Source organism: Haemorhous mexicanus, chromosome 19, assembly GCF_027477595.1.
Source record: "Haemorhous mexicanus isolate bHaeMex1 chromosome 19, bHaeMex1.pri, whole genome shotgun sequence".
In the NCBI taxonomy this organism is placed as follows: Eukaryota; Metazoa; Chordata; class Aves; order Passeriformes; family Fringillidae; genus Haemorhous; species Haemorhous mexicanus.
This window is the reverse complement of record NC_082359.1, coordinates 13,298,904-13,324,925: the sequence shown is the minus strand read 5'-3', so window position 1 is coordinate 13,324,925 and position 26,022 is coordinate 13,298,904. Positions and strand designations below refer to the sequence as shown.

General features: G+C 51.4%; 1 protein-coding gene across 1 annotated transcript in view; it reads left to right on the top strand.

The window, feature by feature from the left end:
* The window catches only part of TMEM132D (transmembrane protein 132D), a 208,189-nt gene that overhangs the window by 168,156 nt on the left and 14,011 nt on the right, over positions 1–26,022 (top strand). The gene's annotated exons all lie outside the window — the stretch shown is intronic.

Genomic DNA, 26,022 nt, shown 5'->3' with positions numbered 1-26,022 from the left:
TCTGTGCCTCTTGGAGGCTTTCAGCAGGAGCCAGTATTACCATAAAGCCCTGTGAGGAACCAGTCCTGCACTCCTCTGTCTGTTGGTGGCTGGTGAAGAGGAAGGAGCTGCTGGCAGTGATGGTGGCAGATAAGGGACAGAGGGTTCCAGAGGTGACACAGAAGGTGCCTTGTCTGCAGCAGCTTTGATCTTTCACAAGCTCTCTGTGGCTGTCACTGGAGAAGAGGAAACGAGAGATGCAGCTACAAATGAAAGTTAAAAATGAATTTTTTGATTATTTGTTTTTTTTATAATCAGGATGTCTCAAAACGATCATAAACCCTCCAGGCCATCCTCCAGTGGTGGGAATGGAATTCCCAGTGGAATTCCCTCCCAGCTGCTGGGAATGGCTGTTACCCCATGGGCTCTGGGAGCTGGCCCTGCCCAGAGCTGCTGGGCTGCTGAGGGTTCTGCTCTGCCTCCTCTGGCTCCAGCAGCTCCTCAGCCTCCCAGCCCAGCAGCTGGCACCTCCCTCCTGCTGGGTGTTCTGTGCCGCTGTGGGCACAGGTGAGTGAGCAGGCACTGGCCTTTGGGAGGTGTGAGACATGCCACCAGTTTGCTGGCTCCCTGTCACAGAGCCAGTGACAGCTCGGGCAGAGTGAGTGAAGAACAGAGCTGGCCAGAGGTGCACATGGTTCTTCCTGAGCTTTTCTGGCAAAAACAATTGCAATTTCTATGCTCATTGGACTTGTTTTAAATAATTTTGTCACGGTAATTTCTTATACATGAGATGAAGCCCAGCAATTTCAAAGTTCAGTATTTGTAGTGCTTCCCTTTTAGAATCTTCTCAGTGTTCCTGAGTACCTGATTAGCCCCCATGTTGGTATTTGCTGGTTAAACGTGTCTTTCTGGCTGTATTATTGGGAACCTTTGAGCTCTGGGGTTTTTTCTCTTCTGTGAAGCCTTTTTGGATCTGGTAAATCTGCCAAATATAGCAAATGGTTGGACTTAATTTAGATTTGGAAACAGAAGGAAATGATTTGTTCTTATGCTGTGGGAGTTAATGGACCAAGTCCTTACTAACTCACTCATCTTCTATTTCATTTTTTTGGTGAATTGGGGAAAAAAAGATTTTAAACAAATACATCGTTTGGAAGACTCGTAACAAACCAGTTTTGCTTTCTGGTGTTTGCAATGCCTGTAGGGACGTGAGTGTCCCAGTCAGCGCTGGTGTTTTGTGAGTGTCCCCACACCCAGCCCATTAACGGGGTGTTGATGACAGCCAGCCCTGGGTCACAGCCGGCTGTCACCCCCCGGCCATCAGGACGTTCTGTCCCCTCCGCAGCCGCAGAGAGGTTTCTGCACGGCTAAGAGGAGTTGCCAGTTCAAAGTGAGCTCTGAATTGAAAATGTGTCTGGAGTTTCCAGTTTACCTGCTCTGGTTCAGAGTGAGCCTCGTTCGCAGGCATCTAATGAGGATAAAGATAGATAATTACTGGGCAGCCTTCAGCAGGCAGCAGTAATTAGAGTTTCTGTTCTGGGCAGCAGAGGGGGGAATAGAAAATGGAAGAAAAACCTGCTGAAGATGCCCACTGAAATATAAAGATTAAGATTACATTTCTGTGGGTCTCTACTGTTGCTGTTTTTCAGTGCAGCTGTCAAGTAGCATCTAACAGATTGATTATGTCTTCGTGGCTTAGCTTTTATTCCTGTTTTTTTGGGGCTGATTAATGATGAGGTTAAGCTCATTTTCCTTGCAGAATGAGGGAACCTCATTCTTCTTTTCGTTTCAGGGTCCACATTTATTACTCACTTCTTTCATCTGAAACTTCAAAGAACTTTAAAGAGCTGGTCCAAATTCTGCACTGACTTTCTGTGCCCAGCTGCACCTACCTGAACGTGGCTGAATAGGTCAGAGCAGGATTTAGTCCACTGAACAATATTTTTGTTGACAAACGATTATCAGGAATTACTTGGTCCAAGCTGACAGAATAACCAAAAAATGGAGGTGTGTTACAGACTGTGTTTCACTAATGAGGACTGAGACACAGAAAAGTTAAGGTGTAAATTTCAAAGTGCTGTCAGGCACTGACCATTTGTGGATAGTAAAACTCCTGCTGAACTTATGGGAAAAAAGATTTTGAGCAGACTTTATTTTTGCTGAGGTTTTAGTAAAGAATAAACTCTTGAGGTGATATTAATCAAGAATAAGGAGAGAAGAAAAATCAGCTTCTTTTAATCTTTCATTTTGAAAAGACATTTCTGTTTCCAAATGGCCATTTTTTTCAAGGCTCAACAAAGCCTGGAAGTTTCCAAAGCAACACTTTCCAGTGCTCTGGGTTTTCAGTTTGACGAGTTAATTGAAAATCTGCATTTGGTTACCCTGAAAACTGCTTTTTGTTCATTTTCTTTGATCAGACACCTGAAAGTCTGCAGGAGTCACCCAGAGCTGGGGCCAGCCCTGGGAATTCAGGATTCAGGGCTCTGCCCCTGTTTTGTGCTCTGCATTTCCTAGAGGGCTGCTGTTGGATGGGTGTGCTACCCAAGGCTGTGTGCTTTTCCTCCAGAGCCCTGCAGCCGTGCCAGGGCTGCCAGGGAGGCTGCCAGGGCCTTTGCCTGGATGGCAGGGGGCTGCTGGGCACAGGGAAGGGGGTTGGTGTTGCTGCTGGCATCCTTGGCACAGCCTGGGCATTACCCCAGAGCCCTGCAGGGTGTCCAGAGTGGCCTTCTCTGGGAATTCCCTTTCACAGAATCCCAGAATTCACAGATTTATTGGAATTCACTGAATTCCCAGAATCACTGGGTTGGAATTGACCTTCAAGACCATCGAGTCCACCCAGCCCTGGGGCACCCAGTGCCACATCCAGGCTTTGTTAAACACACCCAGGCTGGTGACTCCACCTCCTCCCCAGGCAGAACATTCCAGAACTTCATCACCCTTTCTGTAAAACACCTTTTCCTACCCAAGCTCTATTTCTCTCCCTTGGCCAGCTTCCCCAGAGCTGTGCAGCCTCTTGTGGCTGTGGGGGCTTGCCTGGCACTGTGCTCACCCTCTGGTGTCCCTGGTGTCCTGGTGTCCCTGGGTGACCTGTGCAGGGATGCTGGCCCCCCTGCTCCCCAGGATGGCACTGTGCTCACCCTCTGGTGTCCCTGGTGTCCCTGGGTGAGCAGTGCAGGGATGCTGGCCCCCCCTGCTCCCCAGCATGGCACTGTGCTCACCCTCTGGTGTCCCTGGTGTCCCTGGCTGTGCTGTGCAGGGATGCTGGTCCCCCTGCTCCCCAGGATGGCACTGTGCTCACCCTCTGGTGTCCCTGGTGTCCCTGGCTGTGCTGTGCAGGGATGCTGGTCCCCCTGCTCCCCAGGATGGCACTGTGCTCACCCTCTGGTGTCCCTGGTGTCCCTGGTGTCCCTGGGTGAGCAGTGCAGGGATGCTGGCCCTCCCTGCTCCCCAGGATGGCCCCCCTGCTCCCCAGGATGGCACTGTGCTCACCCTCTGGTGTCCCTGGTGTCCCTGGGTGAGCTGTGCAGGGCTGCTGGCCCCCCCTGCTCCCCAGGATGCTGCTGCAGCCCCAGCTCCATCATGGGCACTCCCTTCTGCTCCTAGGAAGGGTTGGCAGCTGCTCTGCTCTGACACTTTGGAGCGTATTCGAGGGGAGAGCAGCACACTTGGCAATTTGTAGAATATTACTGCAGGCTAATAAATCTTTCACTAACACTTAGTGTGGCTTTATCAGTGGCAAAATAACATCTTTTGAATCATGTGACAGACTTTACGGGAGCTGAAGTGTCAGAGCATGTGAAGCAGCCTGAAGCAGGGAGTGTTTCAAAGCATGAAACTTTTAGCAGCTGTTCCTTTTCTCCCTTACACTGGTGCACTTCAGGGAGGAGTTGAACCCTTCTGAAGTCACTGGTGTGACAGAGTAAAAGATCAGAGGGAGCAGAGAATGGAGTGGGGGTGCTCTCTGCTCCTGCCTCAGCCTGTGCTCTGCATGTCCAGAGTTCTCCTGGATGTCCCTCTGGCAGCACCTTCCTGGCTCCCTGAGTTCCACTGTGTCCAGCTGGAAAGGGCAGTGTGTGAGCTCCCGTGGGGGCACTGACACACACAACCCTCCAGGCAGGGCTGGGGGAGTGACCCCGGGGACCCCCAGGTCTGAGCAGCTGAGGGTGACCCCATGGCTCCCCCAGGTCTGAGGTGACCCCAGGGACCCCCCAGGTGTGAGGGTGACCCCAGGGATCCCCCAGATCTGAGGGTGACCCAGGGACCCCCCAGGTCTGAGGGTGACCCAGGGACCCCCCCAGGTCTGAGGTGACCCCAGGGACCCCCAGGTGTGAGGTAACCCCAGGGACCCCCCGGTGTGAGCAGCTGAGGGTGACCCCAGGGACCCCCAGGTGTGAGGTGACCCCAGGGACCCCCAGGTGTGAGGTGACCCAGGGACCCCCCAGGTGTGAGGTGACCCCAGGGACCCCCAGGTGTGAGCAGCTGAGGTGACCCCAGGGATCCCCCAGGTCTGAGGTGACCCCAGGGACCCCCCAGGTCTGAGGGTGACCCCATGGCTCCCCCAGGTCTGAGGTGACCCCAGGGACCCCCCAGGTCTGAGGGTGACCCCATGGCTCCCCCAGGTGTGAGGTAACCCCAGGCTCCCCCAGGTGTGAGGTGACCCCAGGCTCCCCCAGGTGTGAGCAGCTGAGGTGACCCCAGGGACCCCCCAGGTATGAGGGTGACCCCAGGGACCCCCAGGTGTGAGGTGACCCAGGGACCCCCCAGGTGTGAGCAGCTGAGGTGATCCCAGGGACCCCCAGGTGTGAGGTGACCCAGGGACCCCCCAGGTGTGAGCAGCTGAGGGTGACCCCAGGGACCCCCAGGTCTGAGGGTGACCCCATGGCTCCCCCAGGTATGAGGGTGACCCCATGGCTCCCCCAGGTGTGAGGTGACCCCAGGGACCCCCAGGTGTGAGCAGCTCACCGGGGAGCCCAGTGCTCACCCCGGGCTTGCTGCAGGGCTCAGGGCAGGGGTCAGAGAGGGAGCCTGCTGCCCAGGGGCAGGGCAGAGAGCAGAGCCAGCAGGAGCAAGCCCTGGTTTGAGAAGCAGTGATCTGCCCCGCTGGCTAGCCAGGATGTGCAATATTTTATATACATAATATAACACAGCTGATGAATCTGCTTGAGAGAGCCTCAGTGAAGATCCAGGTTGTGCCATGGTTTTCCATAATGTAAAGGGATTTCTCCAGCCAGCTGAACTGCCTTATTCCAGCCCCAAAAAAATCTGATCTGTCTTGGAAACAATCTTGGTTTAAGGTAGCAAATGTATGTTTTTATTTTCTGCAATGTCTAAACATTTCATTTTGATAGAAAATGATGAAATCACGTCCTGTCATTTCAACTCAGTTTCAGTATTCCTGACATCAGAATCCATCTGACCTTTTCACCTTAGGATGGAGCAACTTTAAAAATGAAAATGCTTTTTGTGCTCTGCTCTAGGAATACGAGATAGACTCAGGAAAATGCACTGTCAAAACTAAGAGTTGTAATAATGGCTGTAGAGTTCAGTTCATGAGCTGCTGGGGTTGGTTATAGAGGGAGAAGGCACAATTTTAATCCATCTCTGGTATGAAAAACAGACGTGGCAAAGATGAATTCTGAATGTGGAACCAATACAACAGACTTGCACCTCCCAGGAATTGTCTGGAACTCACCTAAAGCTGTTGGAGTTCCTGGATTTGTCTCTTTCATATTCTGCCAATTCATCATTGTGATGTGAATTTTGGGAAGTAACGAGGTTTCTGTGGTGTTATTTGCCTTTTTGTAATCATCCATGCTGAAAACCCCTGTGGGACTGCCACAGTCACTGCTGCCTGCACCTCCTTCATGTTTCTGAAATGCTAGAGGCTTGTAAGATAAAAACTTCTCTGTAATGGAAAAAAAATCCAAATAATTTCTGAGTTGAGGCTTCTTCAGAACTCTACAGAAGATAGCCAGGAATCTGGGGTTTTGGTTCTTCATGGGAAAAAAAAAATATGTGTTCTTGTAGGGGCTGGGATGATCCTGTGGGTATTTCTCTTCCTCTGTAGGGAGGTATGTGTCTGCATCCATGAAAAGAAGGAGGCAGAATGGAAGGATATGTGAGCAGTGATGCCAGGGGGCTCCCAGAAGCAAGTGTCACCATTTGCTGGAGCAGGAGGGGCTGATGGATGTCCCCAGAGCTGAGGCACGGCTGGGAGCAGCTCTGTGGCTGTTCAGAGCTCTCCCTGGCTGAGCTCAGCTGGGCTGCTCCCAGTGCCACACTGGGGAGGGAAGGAGTGGCTCTGGGGCAGGACTCAGCAGCCCTGGCAGGTGCCAGGAGTGCCTCTCTCTGCTGGGTGTGTGTGTGTAATGCCACCCAGGCTTGGCACAGCCGTTCCCTTGCTGTCCTGAGCACCATCCCACCCCTCAAGGGCTGATCCCATCCCCTCAGGGAGGAGGGGAGGGTTCTCCAGGTGCCTCAGGTGTTCCTGAGTGCCAGATCTGAGCAGGGGGAGATCCCCTGGGGCAGTGTCCCATCCCCCTGGACTGCACAGGCCGTGCAGGGGTCTCAGCTGCTTGCCAGCCCCACCTCATGGCCCACTGAGCCCTGGCTGTGGGCAGTGCCCCATCCTCTCCCTGAGAAGGGTTTTGGGGTGTCCCAAGGGAGCAAGGAGCAGGCAGTGCCCTGGGGAGCAGCACTGGCAGCACACGGTGTCACCCTGAGAGCAGCGAGAGCTGACCTGGGCTCAGAGCATCCCCTGACACTGCCTCCAAACCAGGGCCTTGTGTCAGTGATTGCACCCTGCCATTCTTCCTGCTGAGAGGTCCCAGGGCAGTCTGCCACCCTTTCTGGTGGGGGGAGGCATTTATTTATCTCTGAGCCACCCCCAGCTCCCGGCACAGAGCTCTGTGCTGCTTTGTCACACGCAGTGAGAGGTTACACCACAATGACTGCTCGGCCAGTTCAGGAGTCTCACAGGCAGAAAATGAGTTCTTGCTTTTGCTTATCACCTGCAGCACTGTCCAGATGTTGTGTTGGGTGTGGAAGGGGTTGGTGTTGCTAAAACAGAAATACAGGTGCCATCTTTACAAACAGAAATACAGGTGCCATCTTTACAAACAGAAATACAGGTGCCACCTTTACAAACAGAAATACAGGTGCCATCTTTACAAACAGAAATACAGGTGCCACCTTTACAGACAGATGTACAGGTGCCATCTTTACAGACAGAAATACAGGTGCCATCTTTACAGACAGAAATACAGGTGCCATCTTTACAAACAGAAATACAGGTGCCATTTTTACAGACAGAAATACCTGTGCCATCTTTACAAACAGAAATACAGGTGCCATCTTTACAAACAGAAATACCTGTGCCATCTTTACAAACAGAAATACAGGTGCCATCTTTACAGACAGAAATACAGGTGCCATCTTTACAAACAGAGATACAGGTGCCATCTTTACAGACAGAAGTACAGGTGCCATCTTTACAGACAGAAGTACAGGTGCCATCTTTACAAACAGAAATACAGGTGCCATCTTTAGAGACAGAAATACAGGTGCCATCTTTACAAACAGAAATACAGGTGCCATCCTTACAAACAGAAATACAGGTGCCATCTTTACAGACAGAAATACAGGTGCCATCTTTACAGACAGAAATACAGGTGCCATCTTTACAAACAGAAATACAGGTGCCATCTTTACAGACAGAAATACAGGTGCCATCTTTACAGACAGAAATACAGGTGCCATCTTTACAAACAGAAATACAGGTGCCATTTTTACAGACAGAAATACCTGTGCCATCTTTACAAACAGAAATACAGGTGCCATCTTTACAAACAGAAATACCTGTGCCATCTTTACAAACAGAAATACAGGTGCCATCTTTACAGACAGAAATACAGGTGCCATCTTTACAAACAGAGATACAGGTGCCATCTTTACAGACAGAAGTACAGGTGCCATCTTTACAGACAGAAGTACAGGTGCCATCTTTACAAACAGAAATACAGGTGCCATCTTTACAGACAGAAATACAGGTGCCATTTTTACAAACAGAAATACCTGTGCCATCTTTAGAGACAGAAATACAGGTGCCATCTTTACAAACAGAAATACAGGTGCCATCTTTACAGACAGAAATACAGGTGCCATCTTTACAAACAGATGTACAGGTGCCATCTTTACAAACAGAAATACAGGTGCCATCTTTACAGACAGAAATACAGGTGCCATCTTTACAAACAGAAATATGTGTGCCATCTTTACAGACAGAAGTACACGTGCCATCCTTACAGACAGAAGTACAGGTGCCATCTTTACAAACAGATATACCTGTGCCATCTTTACAAACAGAAATACAGGTGCCATCTTTACAGACAGAAATACAGGTGCCATCTTTACAAACAGAAATACCTGTGCCATCTTTACAGACAGAAGTACAGGTGCCATCTTTACAGACAGAAATACAGGTGCCATCTTTACAAGCAGAAATACAGGTGCCATCTTTACAGACAGAAATACAGGTGCCATCTTTACAAACAGATATACCTGTGCCATCTTTACAGACAGAAATACAGGTGCCATCTTTACAAACAGAAATACAGGTGCCACCTTTACAAACAGATGTACAGGTGCCATCTTTACAGACAGAAATACAGGTGCCATCTTTACAAACAGAAATACAGGTGCCACCTTTACAAACAGAAATACAGGTGCCACCTTTACAGACAGAAATACAGGTGCCATCTTTACAAACAGAAATACAGGTGTGCCATCTTTACAGACAGAAATACAGGTGCCATCTTTACAGACAGAAATACAGGTGCCATCTTTACAAACAGAAATACAGGTGCCACCTTTACAGACAGAAGTACAGGTGCCATCTTTACAGACAGAAATACAGGTGCCATCTTTACAAACAGAAATGCAGGTGCCACCTTTACAGACAGAAATACAGGTGCCACCTTTACAGACAGAAGTACAGGTGCCATCTTTACAAACAGAAATACCTGTGCCATCTTTACAAACAGAAATACAGGTGCCATCTTTACAGACAGAAATACAGGTGCCATCTTTACAAACAGAAATGCAGGTGCCACCTTTACAGACAGAAATACAGGTGCCACCTTTACAGACAGAAATACAGGTGCCACCTTTACAGACAAATATACAGGTGCCATCTTTACAAACAGAAATACAGGTGCCATCTTTACAAACAGATATACCTGTGCCATTTTTACAAACAGAAATACAGGTGCCATCTTTACAAACAGAAATACAGGTGCCATCTTTCCAGCTGATTTAAACGTGCTCAAATCCAAGGACTGTGTCAGTGTTTGCTGAGGGTGAGGCTCATCTTCTGGAGTCAGCAGAGAAAAGCTGGTCAGAGCTGGGGTGTCCTGGACATGAGCTGTGGAATCCTGGCAGGGTTCCCAGAGCTCTCAGCTGGAAGAACCAGGGCTGGCTCTGGACGTGCATCTGTGCAGGGGAAGGGAGGCTGGGTGAGTTGGGAAGGCTGGGGTCGAAAGGCCATTGTGAACCTGGATTTTTAATGCTGTCCTGCTCTGCCTTTCTCTAATGAAGGAAGGAATCTTGCTCCGATGGTTAAACCTGGGAGGGGATTTCAGGCATTGCAGATTCTAATCAGGGCTCAGCCTGCACACAGCGTGTGACACTTGATTTTCATTTCTCCTTAATAAGAGTGCACAGCAATGGGATCTCCCTGGCTGGTTTCTGAGGGGCTGCACTGAAGGGTGGCACTGTGGGCTCTGGCTTTCAGCTGTGCCATGGCTGGGCCATTGTGGGCCCTGCTTGCTCTGATCTCTCTCAGCAGACACACAAAAGGTGTCATGGTGCTGAATTTCTTGGCAGACAAAGAGCATTAATGCTAAATCCCCCAAGAGTGCTTTGGGATGTAAAATGTAATGTGTGAGCATCCTCATTAGGGCTGTTAATAGCATCATAACCCTGCCCAGGACAGAGCACAGGCTCTCCAGAAATCACTCCTGTTCAATTTCCCCTAATCACAGCCCATACCAAATTCTGACATGACAAAACATCGGTGGCTGGGTAAGGAAGGATTGAGAAATATTTTCAGGTTTCTTATGTAACAGACTCGGTGCAGGAAGGTTGGATGGAGATGTCTTCTCTTTTATTTGCTGTCTGGACCATTTTGCATTTCTTTTAGGATGGTGACTTTTGGTTACCCATGTGCTTTTTCTCTTCGCAGTTTCTATAAAAAGTGATGCAGTACTTAAGGATTTCAAGAGAAAAGAAAGTAAAGCAGCCAAACAAATCTGAAAAGTGCTGGAGATGGCAGAACACCAGGGGTTCCCTGGGTGCAGTTTATTGCCCGAGATGATTGTGTGTAACAGTTCTCACGTGCTCTACACGAGTGCCAGGCTCTGCTCTCTGGGGCTGGCTTTCTCTGTGGGACACACCAGTGCCCTTGGTTTCCCCCATCAGCTGCCCACAGAAATGCTGGACAGCTCTCCTGTTTCAGCTGGGGCTGCAGCATTGTCCTGTTGAACTGGTCATTGCATGATAAGCCTGATTTCTGAACCAATTTAGGCATTCAAATCCAATTAATTTAATTGCAAATCAGAAACCTAAGCACCTACAAAAAGTGGCTTTAATGGCTCTTCAATTTTAACTAAAAGTGTAACTGTGTATTTAGAGCAGGTGGGTATTATACAAAGCTGGTATTTTCTCCCAACTTAAATAATCTTCCTTATAATAACTATTAAAATAATGTGATTATTTGCAAGCAGGTAATTCTTTTGCAGCTGTAAAGGGGTTTTGTTTGAGTAAATTTAGGGCATCTTCTCTAGACTCGGGGATTTGAGTGCTCTCAGCAATTTCTTGGAGCATTTGTGAGCGTGTGAAAAGCTGTTGTAGTGTCTGGGGCTTGGTGCAGACCTGGAGCTGATTCCAGGATGGGATCTGTGAATGTGACAGTCCATTACATGCTCCATTTCATTCCACTGAGAGGCAGAGGGGAGAAGGGAAGCTCCAGTAATGAGGGGAGGTATCACTGCCCTGGTGAGGAGGCTCTAAAGGCACGATGGATGGCCCTAAAGTATGTTTTATGCATTGTCTGTGAGCATTACATTAATTGCACTTGGCTGGCAGTGAAAGAAGGAGTCAGTCTCACATGCACCCACACATCCAACTGCTGTTAATGACTGGATCTCATTTCTGCCCCTGCAAATCCAAATGTGGATAATGGGATTGCTCTGCCCTTGATGGGATGAGGAGAGGAGGAGTTCCTCACTGAGCTGTTTGTGCCTGAGCAGGCTCTGGCTGGAGCAGCTGAAGGCAAACAGCAGCCACAGCCAATTGCACTCGTTCCAGTGCCACAGCCATGCCTGCCCCTGTTTCCCTGAAAGTTCTTCTCACTTTTTGATGATGCTGAGCTGAGTTCCAAGCCTGTAACAAATCTGGAAAGGCAGTGTTTCCCCAGGGCTCAGAATGCACGGCCAGGATTTCTCAGGGGCTGCAGAGGAGCAGCACAGCCCCTCTGGCAGGGCAGTGCCTGTACTCTGCTAATTTCTGGAGACACCTTGACAAGCAGTTCTGCAAATGGTGCCCTTTGTTCCCAGGTGAAGCAACGTGTGTGTCTCACCTCATCTGGAGCTCTGTGCTCCCCGAGCAGATTGGGCTGGGCAGCATCCCCTGTGCTCCATTCTCTGAGCTGGGTGCAGGTGTGATTAACCTCATCCTGGCTCTGCAGTCCGGAGCTGACAGCTATCCTCTGATCTCCAGCAAGGCTCAGGACTGACACATTTCCTTCACAGCCTGCTGGGTTGGTTTGTTGCTGTTTAATGGATAAAATGAGACACTGAGTATCATAAAGTGTGCTCGACCCAGGAAAACTGCAGGAAAGAAATTTCTGGGGAAGAAGAGGGAATGGGGTGGCCCCAGAATCTCATTGTCTGAGGGAGGAATTCCTTCCCTGAGCAGCACAGGCAGCAGTGGGGAGGAACCTGGTCCGTGCTGGTGGAGCCAGTGTGTGCTGGAGGCAGTCCCAGTCTGACCAGTGTGTGCTGGAGGCAGTCCCAGTCTGACCAGTGTGTGCTGGAGGCAGTCCCAGTCTGACCAGTGTGTGCTGGAGGCAGTCCCAGTCTGGCCAGTGTGTGCTGGAGGCAGTCCCAGTCTGACCAGTGTGTGCTGGAGGCAGTCCCAGTCTGACCAGTGTGTGCTGGAGGCAGTCCCAGTCTGACCAGTGTGTGCTGGAGGCAGTCCCAGTCTGACCAGTGCGTGCTGGAGGCAGTCCCAGTCTGACCAGTGTGTGCTGGAGGCAGTCCCAGTCTGACCAGTGCGTGCTGGAGGCAGTCCCAGTCTGACCAGTGTGTGCTGGAGGCAGTCCCAGTCTGACCAGTGTGTGCTGGAGGCAGTCCCAGTCTGACCAGTGTGTGCTGGAGGCAGTCCCAGTCTGGCCAGTGTGTGCTGGCAGACCTGTGGGCACTCACTGCAGGCTGCCCTGACTTCTGGTGGTTTTAGCCCCAGAATGAGGCACCCCCTGAGCCAGGCTTTCCTGGAGCTGGGTTTGCCCGAGCCCAGCCTGGCCCCCCTGTCAGGAGCTGCCCCTGCAGTGGCAGTGCAGTGACCTGGAGCAGCCTCCTGTGCCTGCTCTGCCCTTCTCAGCAGGACACGAGTGGGCAGAGCAGTCTCTGAGGTGGGACTCTGACACACTCCCTGCAGGAAGAAAACAAGGGAACACCTTGCTGAAAACAGCCTGATGGTGTGCATGGCTGTCACGGCAGAGCAGAGGCCAGCTGCAGAGGGGGATTTTCTTGCCCAGATATCAAATGAGTGCCAGCCTGCCGTGGAACAGACCCAGCACCAGGATCTCCCACTTAGGAATTCTCTGCTCCACTAAAACTCACCTAGCCTGGGGCTCCTGGGGGTTTCATCAGGCCTTGCATTTGTTGGAGGCATAGTTGAGCCTTTCACGTGAAATGTAGCCTGAAATACAGAAAAGAGCAGCTCCTAATTAAACTCCTGCCTAAATCCATTATAGCTTCTGAAGCCATTGAGACAGGGAGATGAAAAGAACCTTAATGATCCCAATATGTAAATAGAGATGTAAAAGTTTGTTTGGAGGAATGAAGGTTGGAGACCAGATAGGAAACTAAACATCAAGCCTCTTGGGAGAAATTGAATCACTGCATTAGTTATCATGGATTTTCATAAAAATAAAGTAATAATGCACATTCAAGTTTCAGTTCGTAAATACAAAGTGACAGCCTCTGAGTAAGGCACTGAAATGACATTATAGACCTAAAAAAGAATAATAGAGGAAATGGAGAAAGCAGGAGAGAGAGTTGTAATAGAATTGGGCATTGGTATAAATACACATCACGAAGGGAGATTGATTTAGTGAATGATAGGAAACTCAGGAACTCGAGGTGTTAAAAAGATCATCTGCTCATGTGATAAAGAATGCCTAAGGCTGCACAACTTTTAGCTGAAACAGCCAGATTTGCTTAAGGTAGGTGAACTTCAAAATTGTGTGAGGAATATTGCATTGCCAGGGAGCTTGCCTCTGCAGGACACAGCTGCTGTATTAAGAAAATTGCCTTTTCTCATCAATTTGGTCAGAAGTTTTACAAGGAGTTCTGGGAATAGGAGTGGCTGTTTCCAAGGAGCCTCCCCAGGGACCAGCCAGCAGTGGGGATCTGCAGGAAGCCCTCGGGGTGAAAAGGGTGTCCAGGCCGTTCTCTGGAGGTTTTCTGTCCCTGGCAGGAGGCAGGACAGCCTCAGGGTCCGTGTGAGTGGTGCCTCCCCTGAGGGGCTGCTCTTGTGCAGGGATGTGTGCAGCCTGTGAAAGCCCTGCAGGACTCAAACCCACCCACCCCTGCTGCAGAGGAAGGGAAATCCCCTGCACCTGTGTGAGGGAAAGGCTCAGAGATCCAGGTGGATCCTCCTCTGGAACCTCCTTCCATGTCTGAGGGTGGAAGAACAACTCTGTTTGGGTTTGGAAACCAGCAAATTGGATCTGCAGCTTCGTTCCCAGCACTCCTGAAGGGATGAATAACTCCACACTGAGATTTGCAGCAGTCATAGCTCTCTTGCAAATATCACATCTCCATTTCCTTCTCCCTCCTTTGTATGGAATCCTGCTTTCCAAACAAATGGCAAGAGAAGGATGAAGGGCCCTGTCCTTACCTGCTGCATCTCAGTCCACCTGATTTTGCACATCCCTCCACAGAGGTTGGGTGGGACAGCAGCAGAGAAGAGTCCAGGGAGGAACTCTGCACATCCTGGAATCAGCTTTTCTCTTCTTTCCATGCTGGGGATCACCTCTGCTTCTGAAAAAAACCTGAATCATCTTAGGGAGTCCAGAGCCTCCTCCTGAGGCAGACAGGCCTCATTGACCCCTGGGGATTGACCAGCCACGAGACTTTGTCATTGCCAGCCTCAGCTGCCATCCCAGAACACGCAGGTGTGTCAGCACAGCATGCACTCTGGGTCCAGGTGGAGCCCCTCTGAGAGGCTGGCTATTCTCTCCTCTTGCTTGTTTGGAGGTAGTTCAGATGCCAAGCTTCAGGACTCTGCTCAATTTCCAGTGAATAGATCTGTGCTCTGAGTGCTTGTCAGGATGGAAGGAGTGTGAAAGCGTTTGGAAGATCAAAGCAGCACGACTCCCATCAGAGTCAATGGGAACAAGCTGCTAAAATCTTACAAAATGCTTTCAAATTATCCTCCACCTTCAATTCCCTAGCCTCCCTGAAACCAGCTCCTGAAATATTTTATTGAATGTGTTCTCTTGTCATTTCTCTGAAATCAAAGGAAGCTTGGAGGAGCCGTGGGCTCAGGTTGGCTCTGCTTCCCCTGGCTGCCCTGCTGTGCCACCCTGGGCTGCTCTGGGAGCTGGGCACTGCTGCCTTTGCTGCCTGGTTTGGGGGGAAAAGCTGATGTCCTCTCCTCTGCAGGGACCTTGGGCATGTTCTGGGAGCTCTCTGTGCTCTGGCTGCCAGAGCCAAGCCCTGAGCCCCAGGGCTGTGCCTGGGCTGCTCTGCACGGGCAGGGCTTTGCTCTGGCCAGGCCTGGCACTGCCCCTTTGGACACATTTTTATTGGGAGGGCTCCTGCAGCATCTCCCAGCAGCAGAGCCTCGGTGCCCAGGAGCTGCAGTGCCCAGCAGAGCCCGCCCTGTGACAGGAGCAGCTGTGAATAAAACATTCATGAATAAACAGAGCACAAAAACCACCTTGGATCAGGTCAGATGGCAGAGATGAAACAGAAACTGCATCTCTTCAGTCCTCACCTGGACTTCTACCCATTCCACAAGTCTGGGCTTGTTTAATAAGTTTTTCTGGACTATGGGAGAGGAAATGTTTCTGGCCTGGCTTTCCTGTTTATGCCAAATGTTTTCATTGTTTTCATTGTTTGGTTGATTTTTCTCCAACGTCACAGCAGTGAGACTTCATTTCTCATCCCAGATAGCACTTGCAGATAACATTGCCCAGCACTTTGTGGCCATGGGAGAGCTCTGTGAACAGTTAATTCCTTCATTCCCACAGTGAGGATAATGCTGTATGGGTAGGTGTTTATGTGAAAAATGCCCACAGGGACACACATCTGTGACATGAGCTCTGAGCCCTCACTCTGATGTGCTCTTCTAAGTGATATCAGGAGGTTTTTTTGCAAAATGCTGAAGTGCTGTTAGATAATGGGAGTAGTTCAAATATAAAATGTTCATCAGCAGCACCAGTGTTGTTATTATTTTACCTGACTGTGCAAAGGCACAGAAATGAAGCAGTATTGATCCACAGTGGTTTCACTGTCCTAAACCAGGCTTTTGTTTAGCTGTCTGAGGAAAACAGGATGCCTTTTCTTCCATCCTCTGGATTTAATGCAGTGTGATCAATTTTCAGGCAGTGGTTTGTCTTGCACATCAGAATGCTTCACAACTAATGCTATAAATACAGGTGGGAACAATAGCTTCAGCATTTTCTCACATCTAAGAAGGGAAGAAGGAAGTTTGAAGTAGTATTTACTTTGTGCACTGCAAACTTATTTGCCTGCATGCCAGCCCCATAAATTACTGAACTTTAGTGCACAGGTGTGGTCAGGAGGGTGCTGAGCACACTCTGCCCTGTCCTTTCTGCAAGTTCAGGCAGCTGGGAGGGGAGGATGGCACAGGGCTGTGTTCTGCTGCCTCTGGTGCTGTGCAAAGCACATTTCCCAGTACAACAGGGCCTGCTTTTGTGATCAATATTGGATCTGAGCAACAGAGATGAAATACTCTGTCCTTTTTTACCCAGAAAAACTGCATTTCTTGTAGATGGCATGCATGGACTACAGACAGGAAAAGCTGTGCATCCCTTATCTCACTATAAGGTCTAAAAATCACTGGAATTTTCCAACTGAGATGAAAGGAGCAACACTTCCAGCTATGGAAAATATTCTCAAAAGTCAGTTGTCTGAGCAGTCTGAAATGGTACTGCAGTTGTTAATTATCATCTCAGCCCTCAGTGGTCCCTAGAGTTCCTAGTCAGATCCTGTCTGCTTCAAATCCTTTTCTGCACTGATGTCACCAGGCCAATCTTCCCCATCCTGCACTTAATTGTCTCTATCCAGCTTTGTACTTTGCCCTTACCTTTCTTCAATCTCATCTATTTATTTCAGATAGTTTTCTACACTACAAAGATCATTTTGAATTCTAAGCTTGTTCTCCAGAGAACTTCCAACCCCTCCCAGCTTGGCATCATCTGCAAATTTAATGAAATTAATTAAATGAAAATTAAATGAAAGGCTCGCATTGACTTCAAGGGGCACTGGAGTGAACCCAGCCTGTCTTACATCTTTCACAAGTGGTTCAAGTGAAATACCCTTATTGCTGCACAGGCCGTTTTTGTACGGGAGAAAGACGGATGCATCTTGAATAATTCAGGCTTCTCCTTGCTGACTGAGAGAGATTTAACTAATTTGTCAAAATAATGACCCCTGTTCACGGCGGGGAGCAAGAGGCTTTGGATGATTGCTGTCCCCAGAGAGGGGCTGGAGCAGCCCGGGCTCAGCTCAGCCCCTCGGGAGGGGCCTGCCTGGGCTCTGAAGGGAAGGGCAGGCACAGGGGCTGCAGGGCTGGGAGCTCCCTTGCAGCCTGCTGGGAGCAGAGCTGCTGCAGGGCTGCACACAGGGCTGCCACTGGGACCCCGTGGCACAGCTCAGCCCGAGCCCTCCCTGCTCTCAGGGCACCCCACACACGGGCACAGAGGGAGGGCAGCTGCTCTGGTGCCTCAGGGGAGCACAGGAATCCTCTCCCTGCTCCCTCTCCCACTCCAGGGCAAGCTCTGGAGGGTGGAAATCATCCTCTGGCTCTGCTGCCTGTCCTGCTGCCTGGGGGCAGCTTTCATCTGCCACTTGTGGATTGTGGCTGCTGTTGGAGCACACTCCTGCTTATTCATGCTTCTCTGCAAGTGATTCTTGGCTTAAAAAGGCGTAGGACTCTTTCAGAAATTTTTCATGCTTTGCTGTTGCATTATTTTCCCCCTGTCACTTCAAAGTGTTGGCCAGCTTTCCAGAGCCTGCCGTGTGTGCATGAGGATATGTATATTGCAACAGATTTTTCCTTTTTTTCCTAAGTTGTGATGTTGGATATCTGAACACTTGCCAGAGGAGTAGAACCAGACTTTTCCTGGGCAAACTCTGTGGCAGAAAGAGGACTGGATCCTTAATTCTTTGAAGCCCTCCTGTTACCAAGGCGGAAATCTCTTTGTCCTTCAGCTCTGAAGTCTGCCACTGCTGAGCATATTTCATCTCCTTCAGGCTGTGTGGAAGTGGCTGCAAGGCAGTGCCCTTGCTGGGGTGGTGTCTGAGTTCCAGTGATGTCAGCAGCCTTTGGGCACAGCTCTGTGCCAGCTGAGAGTGCCTCAGCTCAGGTTGGTGCCTGCAGCTCTGGGCTGGTGGGACACTGGAGTCTGAGGGCACTGAGGAGTTCAGACTCCTCCTCTCCTTTCACCCTGGCATTCTCTTCTCTCTGCAGGGGCCTCTCAGTCCCCTCTGTGCAGCTCTCATCCCCTTTAAGTCTGTGGATGCTGGGGTCTCTCTTTCTAGCTGGTCAGAGTGACCCCGACTAAAGTTCGAAAGTTTCTTTTCCCAGCCCGGTGCTTGACGAAGAAGTCAGGGCTCTTCATTTTTTCGGTCTCAAGATTGTTTATTGCATCTTATCTATAAAGTTCTTTCTCCCTGTCCAGCCGAGATCCGTTTGGCAGGACAGCCAGAGGCACTCCCCCCTCCTCCAGGGCGGTGTTATCTTTATATACTACAAACTACGTGTACAATATTTACAGTTATTTTCCAATACCTATCATCTATATTAGACAGTGAGTTTCTACTTTAGACCAATCTAAAAGTGCCAACATCACCAGACAAGATGGAGGTAGAGAAGAAGAAGAAAGGCTAGACACGCCCAAATCCCTCCATCTTGTCACTAGAAACCTTTATACTAAAAATCTTAAAACTTACATTTAGACTCTGTAATTATTTTATTCTTACACTATTTACACTATTGTGGCTTTTATCTCTTTCTATAAAGGTGACAAGTTATTCCGTGGTTCATAATCGAACTCACTGGTGTTTTGGGCTGTGTGCCAGGGTCTCTGAGCCCCCTGGCAAGGGTCCCAGGAAACTCCGGACTCCCAAAGGAATGTCCTGAGTTCCGACATGTGGAGGTCTGGTCTCGTGCTTGCCTTGGGCCACATCACTCCCCGGTGCTGTCCCTGATGAAAACTGATGGCTGGGCCAGTGCTCTTTGGGCAGAAGGTGAAATCTCAGGACTTGGAGGCTCTTTGGGGCAGGATCAAAGCTCTCCAGAGCCAAAGGGCTGTCAGCCCTGCTGGGTGGGATTTGCTCTCCTAAAGACAGGATCCTTGAGCCTCCAGTCCAGAGTGGAGCAGGGCTGGGGCTGTGCCCTGCCCCTGCTGTGCCCTGGCACAGAGGTGCCCAGCTGGTGAGTCTGCCCCGTGCTCTGGTGTCTGCAGGGAGATGTGCAGCTGAACAGTGTGGGGCACAGCTCCACAGCTGAACTGTGTGGGCACAGCTCCACATCTGAACTGTGTGGGCACAGCTCCACATCTGAACTGTGTGGGGCACAGCTCCACATCTGAACTGTGTGGGGCACAGCTCCACATCTGAACTGTGTGGGGCACAGCTCCACATCTGAACTGTGTGGGGCACAGCTCCACATCTGAACTGTGTGGGCACAGCTCCACATCTGAACTGTGTGGGGCACAGCTCCACATCTGAACTGTGTGGGGCACAGCTCCACATCTGAACGGTGTGGGCACAGCTCCACAGCTGCCAGCTCTGAGCTCTCAGTGCTCAGCAGGCTCCACTGCTGTACACCTCCCCAGATCTCTCAGCCCGAGCCTCCCAGTGCCCACAGCCAGCCCAGGTGCCCCTCACAGGTGTGTTGGGAGGGCTTGGCAGGGCCACCACCTCAGCTCCTCCTGCTCCTCGTGCCTGCCCAGGTGTGCAGCCCTGCAGGGCCCGGGCCAGGCTCTGCCATCCCTCTGCCAAAGGTGCAGTTCTGTTCCTGAGCCCGGGGTAACACCTGTTGCTGCAGCACGAGCTGCATAATCAGAGCTGACAATCCCTGTCTAGAGATTTCTTGGAAGCTGGAAAAATGAGAATGTTGTCAAAAAACCAGCGACTCTTCCAGTCTGCAGTGCAGTGATGGAGATGAAAGATGAGTGAATCCAAGGAGGCAGGGAATATATCAGCCCAGTGCTTTTTTCTGACTAATTTAGGAGTCCAGAATGGTCTGGAAGAATTTACATTTCTCTTACAGCCGTAAAGAAAAAGCATTTTTAACCAGTTCCTCTGTTTCTTTTTCTTTACAAAGAAATCCAACAGCTGTTGGTTTGTCAGACCAAAGTTTAATAGCAGTCATGCATAAAACTACAATAAGGGTGGTAATTTCTTTTTTCATCACTTGATGCAAAAGAATTTTTATATTTTGTTTGGTTCAAAGCAATTTTCCATAAAGTTATGAAAACCCTTTAAAGGAGGATCTTGTTTTTTTCTAACAGAGCAAACATAAATCTCACTGGGAATGAGCACGGGGTGTGTGGGGGAGCTGCAGTCCATGGGGAGGAGCAGAGGTGGGTGCAGGTGTGCCAGGGATGCAGAGAGCCCAGTGGGTGCAGGTGTGCCAGGGATGCAGAGAGCCCAGGTGGGTGCAGGTGTGGCAGGGATGCAGAGAGCCCAGGTGGGTGCAGGTGTGGCAGGGATGCAGAGAGCCCAGGTGGATGCAGGTGTGGCAGGGATGCAGACAGCCCAGGTGGGTGCAGGTGTGGCAGGGATGCAGAGAGCCCAGGTGGGTGCAGGTGTGGCAGGGATGCAGAGAGCCCAGGTGGATGCAGGTGTGCCAGGGATGCAGACAGCCCAGGTGGGTGCAGGTGTGGCAGGGATGCAGAGAGCCCAGGTGGGTGCAGGTGTGGCAGGGATGCAGAGAGCCCAGGTGGATGCAGGTGTGGCAGGGATGCAGAGAGCCCAGGTGGGTGCAGGTGTGGCAGGGATGCAGAGAGCCCAGGTGGATGCAGGTGTGGCAGGGATGCAGACAGCCCAGGTGGGTGCAGGTGTGGCAGGGATGCAGAGAGCCCAGGTGGATGCAGGTGTGGCAGGGATGCAGAGAGCCCAGGTGGGTGCAGGTGTGGCAGGGATGCAGAGAGCCCAGGTGGGTGCAGGTGTGGCAGGGATGCAGAGAGCCCAGGTGGGTGCAGGTGTGCCAGGGATGCAGAGAGCCCAGGTGGGTGCAGGTGTGCCAGGGATGCAGACAGCCCAGGTGGGTGCAGGTGTGCCAGGGATGCAGAGAGCCCAGGTGGGTGCAGGTGTGGCAGGGATGCAGACAGCCCAGGTGGGTGCAGGTGTGGCAGGGATGCAGAGAGCCCAGGTGGATGCAGGTGTGGCAGGGATGCAGACAGCCCAGGTGGGTGCAGGTGTGGCAGGGATGCAGAGAGCCCAGGTGGGTGCAGGTGTGGCAGGGATGCAGAGAGCCCAGGTGGATGCAGGTGTGCCAGGGCTGCAGAGAGCCCAGTTGGGTGCAGGTGTGCCAGGGATGCAGAGAGCCCAGGTGGGTGCAGGTGTGCCAGGGATGCAGAGAGCCCAGGTGGGTGCAGGTGTGGCAGGGATGCAGAGAGCCCAGGTGGGTGCAGTGTGGCAGGGATGCAGAGAGCCCAGGTGGATGCAGGTGTGGCAGGGATGCAGACAGCCCAGGTGGGTGCAGGTGTGGCAGGGATGCAGAGAGCCCAGGTGGGTGCAGTGTGGCAGGGATGCAGAGAGCCCAGGTGGGTGCAGTGTGGCAGGGATGCAGAGAGCCCAGCCCCACACCTGCCCCTGGTCAGGCAAAAAGACACCAGGTCCCTCACTCTGGAGCCATTACAGGGCACTCAGACTGGTCCTGCAGGCGTTGTGCTCCTGGGGGCAGGGGTCTCACAGGGGGTGACAGCCCCGGGGGCTGGCTGTCCCAGGCTGTGTGTATTAATTACCTTCCTGTCCTCACTGGTGCTTTGCTGACTGCACCTGACCAGTCTGGGACCTGCCTGTCCCCCTGGCTTTGGTGTTCTGTCCACTGGATTTGTCACACTGTTCATCAGCTCTGCCTCCTTGGACATCAGGTTTTCATTGCTCAGAGACAAGTGGGCAGCCTCCCTTTCAGGAGGGAGAAGCAAAGTTGTTGTTGTCATTCCTGCTCTTCAGGCTTTGCTGTTGGGGGCAGAATGCCACTCTCAGTTCAGAGATGAGCAGCTCGGGGTGCTGGCTGTGCTCATCACTGCCCTGCTGTGCTTGGGTGGCTGCAGTGGGTGATGCAGAGAGAGAGAGGGAGATGGAACTTCACTAACAGGAGCAAGAAAGTGTTGTCATGTTTATTACAAGCAATTGTGGCTCCTAAAATCTAAAGCATGAGGTGGGCTGAACTCCTGGCAGCTCCTCAGGCAGTGCCAGCCTGGCTCTGCTGCCATCCCTGTCCCTGACTGCCAGGAGCAGACCCAGAGCTGTCTCAGGGTCACCAGCAGCAGGTGGGCTGGGAGCCTCCTCGTCCAGCTGGACACAGGAATTGGAACAGCCAACAGCAAATCGGGGATGGCTGTGGCAGCAGGAGGAGTGGGGAGCAGCAGGAGTGAAGGACTGAATTGTCTGTGTGTGCCCTGGACAGAGCTGCACCCCCTGCCCTGCCCTGCCCTGCCCTGCCCTGGCAGGTGAAGGGCTGGCCCAGAGGAGAGCCCAGAAGTGTTAGCAGCAGAAAGATGCAGCGGGGTAACTGCAGCACCTGAGCTCTTGCTCCTTCCAGATCAGGCTTTGCAGCATCCCTGGAAAACAAGGGGAGAGCAGCCTGATTCTGCAGATGCATCAGAGGGAGGTGAAAGGCTGCATTCTCAGAGAGGTTTAACACCAAACTCCCCTGGAGTTTAACTCTTCAGTATCCTTCAGAGTATTGATCTCAGTAAATTACACACAGCCAGCTAGCAGGTGTGTGAGGGAGCAGGGAATTACAGCCAGGCTTGTGCAAAGTGCTTCTGTGCCCTTCTGTCCCCTCGTGCCCAGGGCAGCAGCACATTCACTGTGCCAGAGGTGCCGTGGATTCCATGAGATTGCATTTTAATTGAGCAGCTTTCATCGTGATGAGTTTGTTTTGATTTGTGGCCCCAGTTGATTAAGGCTTATTGGGGAAATTTTGGCAGGGTTTATTCAATCAGAATTTGTACTCCTGTAAAGCAGCTTTGTGAAATTATGCTAATTTCCTTGGAATTTCATCTCTGACAGAAGAAAAAAAGAAGAAAAGGATGCTACCAGGTTCTTGTTGTGTCAAGGAAACAACTTGTTTTGACATTTCCAAAATGAAATGTTTTGATTTTTTCATTTTAAAATAACTTTTTCCTTGATGTTGTGGTATTTTTACATAATTTTAATCATTTGAAATTGAAATGAAACTGAATTTCGTGACCCAAAAATGAAAGCAAATGTAGGTGTCTTGCAAGCCCTGCTGAAGTGCAGCATTCATCAGCTGGAGTGGCAGTGCCGTGGCAGAGGGGACACAGCTCCAGGGACACACCAGGTGGCCCTGGCTGCTCTGACCTCAGAGGGGACAAGCTCTCAACAGGCAGCCCACGGACAGAAATCAATCACAGCTGAGCACAGCGTGTGCAGGGATTCCAAAACGTGGTCCCAAGGGGCTGGGCAGGGGCTGCTCTGCTCTCAGCACCAGCCCAGAAAATGGGGGAGATCTGTGCAAATCCACTGCACAGAAATGGACTGATCTTGTAGGGGAAACAGGGCAAAGAAACATGGAAGGATAAACCCCTGGAGTTTGATCTGATCTTGTAGGGAAACAGGGCAAAGAAACGTGGAGGGGAAAAACCCCCTGAGTTTGATCTGATCTTGTAGGGAAAACAGGGAAAAAGAAACATGGAGGGGAAAAACCCCTGAGTTTGATCTGATCTTGTAGGGAAAACAGGGCAAAGAAACATGGAAGCAAAAACCCCCTGAGTTTGATCTGCTCTTGTAGGAGAAACAGGGAAAAAGAAACATGGAGGGGAAAAACCCCTGAGTTTGATCTGATCTTGTAGGGAAAACAGGGAAAAAGAAACATGGAAGGGAAAAACCCCTGAGTTTGAACTGCTCTTGTAGGGGAAACAGGGCAAAGAAACATGGAGGGGAAAAACCCCTGAGTTTGATCTGATCTTGTAGGAGAAACAGGGCAAAGAAACATGGAGGGGAAAAACCCCCCGAGTTTGATCTGCTCTTGTAGGGAAAACAGGGCAAAGAAACATGGAAGGAAAAACCCCCTGAGTTTGATCTGATCTTGTAGGGAAACAGGGCAAAGAAACATGGAGGGGAAAAACCCCTGAGTTTGATCTGCTCTTGTAGGGGAAACAGGGCAAAAGGAACATGGAGGGGAAAAACCCCTGGAGTTTGATCTGATCTTGTAGGGGAAACAGGGAAAAAGAAACATGGAGGGGAAAAACCCTGGAGTTTGATCTGATCTTGTAGGGGAAACAGGGCAAAGAAACATGGAGGGGAAAAACCCCCTGAGTTTGATCTGCTCTTGTAGGGGAAACAGGGCAAAGAAACGTGGAAGGAAAAACCCCCTGGGTTTGATCTGCCGAGTCTCCATATTAAAAAGCAAAAGGTGGTTCTTAGGAGAGGCTGGTAGCGAGGGGATGTTTCAGTTGGTAACACCAACCCAGCAGACGTTGTGTCAGACCACGAAGGAGCTGTTAGACCTGCAGCTCCAGCTGGATGTTTGCCCAGAATTGAGAGTCCTTTACAAGGTCCCATTGCGTGCTGCACTCGGGTACCTTCACCAGGAGAATATATCGGTGGTTGCCACAGAGCAAACCCAAATATTCCTTAGCAATTAACTGGTGTCAGAGTTCTCTTCATCACCCTGCTCCCCGAGATGCTCCCGGTGGGTTAGAGCAGTAAAACTCATTTTTCATGGGCACGGCTCTCTGCTAGTGTCGCTCTGTAGCAGGGCTAGGTGGCCTTGCATCCTGTCACCGTGCAAAGGCTGGAGGCAAACAGGACCTGGGGACTGAGCGACGTGTTCGGGCGGAGAATGCCGGCGTTCCTGATCCCTGCCCTGCGGCTTTGGGCTGGGCTTAGGGCGGGCTCAGGGATCCCCGGCGTTCCCGATCCCTGCCCTGCGGCTTTGGGCTGGGCTTAGGGCGGGCTCAGGGATCCCCGGCGTTCCCGATCCCTGCCCTGCGGCTTTGGGCTGGGCTTAGGGTGGGCTCAGCCATGCCCGGCGTTCCTGATCCCTGCCCTGCGGCTTTGGGCTGGGCTCAGCCATCCCTGCCCTGCGGCTTTGGGCTGGGCTTAGGGTGGGCTCAGGGATCCCCGGAGCTCCTGATCCCTGCCCTGCGGCTTTGGGCTGGGCTTAGGGTGGGCTCAGGGATCCCCGGAGCTCCTGATCCCTGCCCTGCGGCTTTAGGCTGGGCTTAGGGTGGGCTCAGGGATCCCGGAGGGTTAGAGCAGTAAAACTCCTGATCCCTGCCCTGCGGCTTTGGGCTGGGCTCAGCCATCCCCGGAGTTACTGCTTTAGGCTGGGCTCAGGGATCCCTGCCCTGCCATATTAGGCTGGGCTCAGCCATCCCTGGAGTTCCTGCTTTAGGCTGGGCTCAGCCATGCCCGGAGTTCCTGATCCCTGCTGCTTTGGGCTGGGCTCAGCCATCCCTGGAGTTCCCAATCCCTGCTGCTTTAGGCTGGACTCAGCCATCCCTGCCCTGCTGCTTTAGGCTGGGCTCAGCCATCCCTGGAGTTCCCAATCCCTGCTGCTTTAGGCTGGGCTCAGCCATCCCTGGAGTTCCCGATCCCTGCCCTGCCGCTTTAGGCTGGGCTCAGCCATGCCCGGAGTTCCTGATCCCTGCTGCTTTAGGCTGGGCTCAGCCATCCCTGGAGTTCCTGATCCCTGCTGCTTTAGGCTGGGCTCAGCCATCCCTGGAGTTCCCAATCCCTGCTGCTTTAGGCTGGGCTCAGCCATCCCTGGAGTTCCCAATCCCTGCTGCTTTAGGCTGGGCTCAGCCATCCCTGGAGTTCCTGATCCCTGCTGCTTTAGGCTGGGCTCAGCCATCCCTGGAGTTCCTGATCCCTGCTGCGTTAGGCTGGGCTCAGCCATCTCTGGAGTTCCTGCTTTAGGCTGGGCTCAGCCATCCCTGGAGTTCCCAATCCCTGCTGCTTTAGGCTGGGCTCAGCCGTGCCCGGTTTAAGCGCGGCTCAGTGAAGGTGACTCCGCCTCCCCCGAGTCGTTTCGAGGTGAGTTATAGCGCTAATAATGGCCTCATCCTTTTGTACCTTGGTACACAGCTTGTGTTCTGGAGTCTTTTAGAGCTCAAATGAGCTGCTTTTGCTTATTTATTTCCCTGCTCATTCATTTTTAATGGTTAGCAGAGCCTCCCCCATTCTTCTCCTGGCAGCTGTGATTTAGGCAGGGCTCATTATCATAACTTACCTTACTAAATATCCCCATTTGTGCTGCTAGAGCAAGGGAAATGTGTGCAGTGCTCAATCAGAAGAGATCCCT